This window comes from Drosophila hydei, unplaced genomic scaffold (assembly GCF_003285905.1).
Source record: "Drosophila hydei strain 15085-1641.00,03,60 unplaced genomic scaffold, DhydRS2 tig00008119-arrow-pilon, whole genome shotgun sequence".
NCBI classification, from domain to species: domain Eukaryota; kingdom Metazoa; phylum Arthropoda; class Insecta; order Diptera; family Drosophilidae; genus Drosophila; species Drosophila hydei.
In genome coordinates, this window is record NW_022045830.1 from 3,250,001 (window position 1) to 3,256,144 (window position 6,144).

The following is a 6,144-nucleotide window of genomic DNA, read 5'->3' on the forward strand; positions in this document are numbered from 1 at the left end:
TACAGCACCCAGCCAACTATAAGGGCTGCCAAGTATACAAGCGGTTGCGCAAATTGCAATCCCCAGCACAAAAAAGGAGTCCCACACAAACACCGTCTACGGGTCCGAGTACTGCTTCCGAAATTACAAGGCCCCGGAGCATTACCCAAGCCACGAGCTTTGCAACGCCTATTAGTGGTGTTTCTTACGCACAGGCCGCTAGAGGTGGACCGTCAAATAAGAATACCACAAGTGACACTTTGTTCACTGAAATGCTTCAGCAACAACAACGTCAGTTTGACGCAATTAATGCCGAGCTCAAAGCGATGCGAGAAGTACAATCCCAACAAGCAACCATGCTAAACAGTTTAATGGCCATCATAACCAAGCTTGCCTACAAATAATGGCTTTACGTGTGGGTATCTGGAACGCCAATGGCCTGAGAAACAAGACTCAGGAACTGGCTGCGTTTCTCTCACAAGAAAACATAGATATAATGTTAATAACAGAAACTCATGAGTGCCCCACTACACAAATTTTCGGATACGAACACTATCAGGCTCATGGTGAAGGAGCAAACTGCTTTGGTGGATCCTCAATCCTCATACGAGCAACAATACCGCATACACCTTTACTGCCAATTTGCAACGCAACAATGCAGGTCTCAGCCATCACCCTGCCTACGTCTATTGGAGCGATCGAAGTTGCGTCAATTTATCTTCCGCCAAACACTGGTCTGTGTGATCATCACATGGAACAGGTTCTAGGCCAAAGGTTGAATAAGACCCTCATCGGCGGCGACTGGAATGGATGGCACCCATTTTGGGGAAGCAATAGTGCGAATCGTCGCGGAGAAGTCATATTTGAGGCGATTCAAAACTTACAATTCAGCATATTGGCGACTGGAGCCCCCACCCGTTACCCAATTAATGGACACAGGCCCTCGGCAATCGACTTCGCTGTCTACAAAGGCATCTGTGACCGGCAATTGACCATTGAAGAATCCTTGGACCTATCCTCTGACCACCTGCCACTAATAGTCACAATCCACGCGCAGCCACAGCCCTTGCCCATTAGGAAACAACTACTGCCAGCAGGATCAGATTTAGGAGTCTTTAGGCGCGAGCTCCATTACTCTTTGCACATAGAAATGGAACTTAACACTCCTGAAGACGTGGACTACGCAGCAAACAAACTGCAGGAAGAAATAGTCAAAGCTGCGCACCAAGCCGCCCCACCATCTTGCCAAACAAGACAACAGTCTCCGTACAACATCCCCCTCACCTTGGAGGCCCAACACCTACTAATACACAAAAGATGGGCCAGGAGACGCTGGTTAAGATTACGCACGCCTGATGCCAAATCCATGTACAACGAAGCCACGAGGCATCTTAAAGCTGCTCTCGCCCTGCTTCAAAAGAGGTGTATCAGCGATGCGCTGGTACGAGCTGAATCGCCCACTGACGCAGAGTTTCAATTATGGAAATTTACAAGAAAGCTCAAACGGCAGCCAATACGACGTCATCCCATTCGGAGCATTTCTGGTTCCTGGCACATTGGAGACGAAGCTCAAGCTGAGGCTTTTGCAAACCACCTTCAAGACCAATTCACGCCGGTGATTACCGCAGAGGCCTCAGAAATCGAAGCAACAGAAGACATCGTTCTCTCGCCCCTCCCAGCTGAAGACCAGATAACTGGATGTACAAAAGAAGAGGTTCTTGAACACATCAGAAGAGTGAAGGCAAAAAAATCCCCTGGATATGATCTAATAAACGGCAGAGTCCTTAGAGCACTGCCTGACTCCACCATAGACTACATAACTATGGTGTACAACGCCATGCTCCGCATCCGGCACTTTCCAGCCTGCTGGAAGCGCGCCGTGATTGTGATGATTCCTAAGCCTGGCAAACCCGTGGGAGAAATTGAGTCGTACAGACCAATTAGCCTGTTGCCAGTACTCTCCAAAATATTCGAAAGAATATTTCTGGAACGAGTACTGACACATCTGGGACGCCAGGAGGCCATTCCAAACCATCAGTTTGGCTTCAGGAGACAGCATGGAACACCGGAACAGGTTCACAGAGTTGTGCACCATATCCTTGGAGCCTTTGAAGAAAAGATGTACTGCTCTGCCGTCTTTTTAGACATCAAACAGGCGTTTGATCGAGTTTGGCACCTGGGACTGCTGCAGAAAGTGAGGACCACCCTTCCAGCCCCATTTTTCGCGTTGCTATCCTCATACCTTATTGGAAGAACCTTCCAAGTGTCAAGGGGGCAAACAGTATCCTTGACTAGACCAATTATGGCTGGAGTACCACAGGGTAGTGTTCTAGGCCCAACACTTTATACTTTATTCACAGGAGATATGCCAACTCCCGAGCCAAATATAGGAAGTACAGATGCAGTACTCATAGCGACCTATGCAGATGACACCGCCATCTTATCACGTCACGTATCTGCGCAAGAAGCTTCAGACTCACTACAAAAATATCTGGACTCTTTCGGACGCTGGGCAAAACGGTGGTGTATCACCATTAATGCACAAAAGTCTGTACATACTACCTTCGCCACTAGAAGAGGAGATTGCCCAAGCGTTGCATTGGGGCCCACTATTCCCAAAGCCTCAAAAGTAAAGTACCTTGGTATCACTCTTGACAGAAGGCTGACTTTTAAAGCGCACATAAGTCAAGTAACCTCAAAATGCAAAAGCAAGCTAAAAACCCTCGACTGGATGCTGAGAGCTTCAAGCAAGTTGTCTTACAGCAGCAAGGCCGCCATCTACAAGGCAATAGTTGTCCCAACCTTCGTATATGGTATCTCTCTATGGGGCTCCTCGGCGAAGACTACAAGGAACAAAATTCAGACCCTGCAGAATAAAGCACTACGCAGATGGACTGGAGCCAGCTGGTTTGTAAGAAACTCAGTCTTACATAGGGATTTAGCAATTCCCACAGTTGCTGAACTCATTGGGCGACACAGTTCAAGATACGCGGACAGACTTGCAGCGCATCCTAACCATCTCGCAAGCAACCTGGCTATAAACAACAATAGGCGAAGACTGAAGAGATTGCATCCTCTAGACAATATTAGAACTAATTAAGATAGTAGCTACAAGTGCAGAATAATTGGCATATCTGCCCTCCCATTAGTTAAGGTTTAGAGCTAAATGCGCTATAGAGTCTAAGACAATAAGCTGCAACAAAATAAAGAAATAAAAACGAAAAAAAAAAAAAAAAAAAAAAAAAAAAAAAAATAATTTCTCTCGCTGAATCGGATTATTATATAGAATAGTCTGTATATGGCCTATGAGCAAATGCTCTATAAGAGGCCCCATTTTTTAAAAGTGTATTCATTTGCCGAAGTGCCACTTTCAGTTCTGCCTCAGCTGAGTTGCATGTCAAATAAATTATATTTTTTAGTGTTAATTTATTTGTAATTTAACAAAATTTCTCGGTCAAAAACAAAAACTTGCTCGAAACTAGTTTTAAATATTCTTTTCGAGCTGCTTTCACCTCGCAAGACCAAACGAAGGGCATTCGAAATGGGATATGTCTGATATTGCAGCTGAGTTTATTTATTTATTTTTGTTTAATGCAAATTTCCTTGGTTGTTGTTGGGCATCTTTGAGCCATTTGCCCATGCCGAACACGTATTAAGGTCTGGGCCAATGAAACTTGAATTATTTTATTTCTGACTAATGGAAGTTTTTTGCTTTTTTGTATTTTTGTATTTTTTGTATTTTGCACTGCCCTGGCGTTTATTTGTTATTATTTTATACTATTATTATGCTGATTGTGTGCAAAATGTGCGGCACTGCGCGTCAGGTGTTTGGCATAGCAAGTCACCAGCCAGTTTAAACTGGAGCGTCAGAGCTTGTAACGCTTCTAGTATCAGGCGAGATCATTTGGAGAGCATCTCTCTACCAGCTGGAAGAGAGCCATCTCCCTCTCTCTCTCATACACACAGCTATATGCATGTAAAGCGTATGAAAGAACAACAACTGGATAAACCAGATGCGAACTTACAACTCGTTTTTTTTTATACTCAATCAGAGTCAAAGCTGTGTGTGTGTGTGTGTGTGTGTTTATTTATGCAAAAGCTGCTTGTGGGTGCGGACATTGAACTCCCGTATTAACATATTTCCCACTCTCTGCACCTATGAAGGGAGATGGGGAAGCCGCGCTTTGTTTATGCATTGAGAACATGTTGAACCTGATTCGAAAGTCGACCGTAGTTGACAGCATGATGAGCGCTGCATGCTCAAAACACTGATAGTTTTTCGATTGGGTCATTTCTTTGAAGGCAATTAGAAATAGGACAGAATGCGACTGCGCCACACTCGCCCATGGAACAGGCTTTTTTGTGAGCGATCTGTGAAAGTGCGATTCAATCTTTGACAAAGCTGAGCAACGGGGCTCAAGATGTGCCCATTGCATACAGAACTTGTGCTCTCTCTATATATAGCTCTGAAATATATGTTTTATATCGCTGGATTAACGACTCTTTAAGTTCATCTTCAACCATCTTTGCTAGCTCTAAAAACTATATTATATATTTATAGACTCCTATGACTTGCTTTGATTCTATTGGATATATTTTTTAAGACTTTATATAGCTGCTGCTAACATTAGTGGAAATATCAAGATTCAAATATTATTTGGGTAAATACAACAAAATCAATTGAACTATGAAATATATATAAACTGTGACCTATATAAAAATATATTAAACGGAAACTTCTAATTTATTTCAAAGTATTTTCAATAAAAAAAAAAAAAAAAAATATATATATATATATATATATATATATATATATATATATATATATATATATATATATATATATATAATTATATATATATATATATATATAAAAATTAAAAAAAATTATTTCTCATATAATTTCTCAAACTTTCTGATTTAAAATCAAATTTTAACAAAAGTATTTTAAAAAAATTAGTAAATAACCGATTTATAACCCTGCTAAAATATGACTAAAATTCATTTTCCATATTAAATTTCATATACTATATTTTCTTTTGAATAATATTTAAGTAAAGTATTTGAATATATTTCGAAATCTAAATACTTTAAGAGCCTTAACAAAGTAAGCTACATATAACCGATAAAAACCGTTTAAGCCGTTTCAATATTATGAGTATACACGAATTTTTACTTAAAAACTATAAAATGTATAGCATTATTTTTCTAAGTCAAAACTGAGTTTTAACTATAACCGATACACACAAAAAAACATATATAACCGTTTGAGATTAGGCCACATAAAGAAATTTTTAGATGACTGCCTTCGATGCACTATTAGACTAAAGATTTACTTGAAGTAAACCAAAAAAAATTAAACTTTGATAAATTTGAAAAAAAAACCGATTCGAAACTGTTTCGAAATTGCAAAGCTAATATTATTCAAATGATATGTATGCTATGCAGCTGCAGCTCAATTGCCTGAACTATCAGCAATTAAAGTTAGTTATTGGAACAATATAACCGATTCAAATTGCATAACCGTTAACGTGTCGCAATTGCTGCACTGATTTCAGCTGCGCATGGCATTGACATATCAATTGAACTTGAAGCACTTTGCCTACGAAACACTAAATTGATTTGCAACAGCTTCGACTAAATATATATCAATTATATATAATATATATATATATATATATATTTATGTGTGTATGTATATATATATATATATATATATATATATAAATTATAGTTCTCCATTGATTGCTGGGCGTTGCTGAGCGAAAAGGCTTTTGCCACGAGTAGTTGGATAACACTTTTGTCAAATGGTTTGCGAACGTTTCGAATTACACGATATTTGTTTGATTTAAATTGCGATTTATTGTTTTCAGTTTATTTTATGAGTAAGAAATTGTTTCTGTCGCTGCTTTTTGTCTCAGGCCTAAACTAGTTTTGTTGCTTTGCGAATTATATTTTTTGTTTATTTTAAAGCAGGGCTTGAGCTTGGGCTGTGTGCACTTAGCTAGGCTTGTATAGATTTAAGTAGGTATATATATATATATAATTTTGATATATATATAAATATATATGTATATATATATATATATATATGCAACTGAACTAACCGAACCGCTTTGAGCTACTGTTAGCAAGACGTGAATGCGAGCCGTTCGCTGGTCGGCG

At 39.6% G+C, this 6,144-nt stretch overlaps 1 protein-coding gene across 1 annotated transcript in view; it reads right to left on the reverse strand.

Annotated features, from left to right (window-relative positions):
• LOC111595233 (aminopeptidase N-like) overlaps positions 1–6,144 on the reverse strand; it is a 13,525-nt gene extending 7,381 nt beyond the window's left edge. The window contains exon 1 of the mRNA XM_023308869.2: positions 6,087–6,144. The gene's annotated coding sequence lies outside the window, so the exon portion shown is untranslated. The remainder of the gene's footprint in view (positions 1–6,086) is intronic.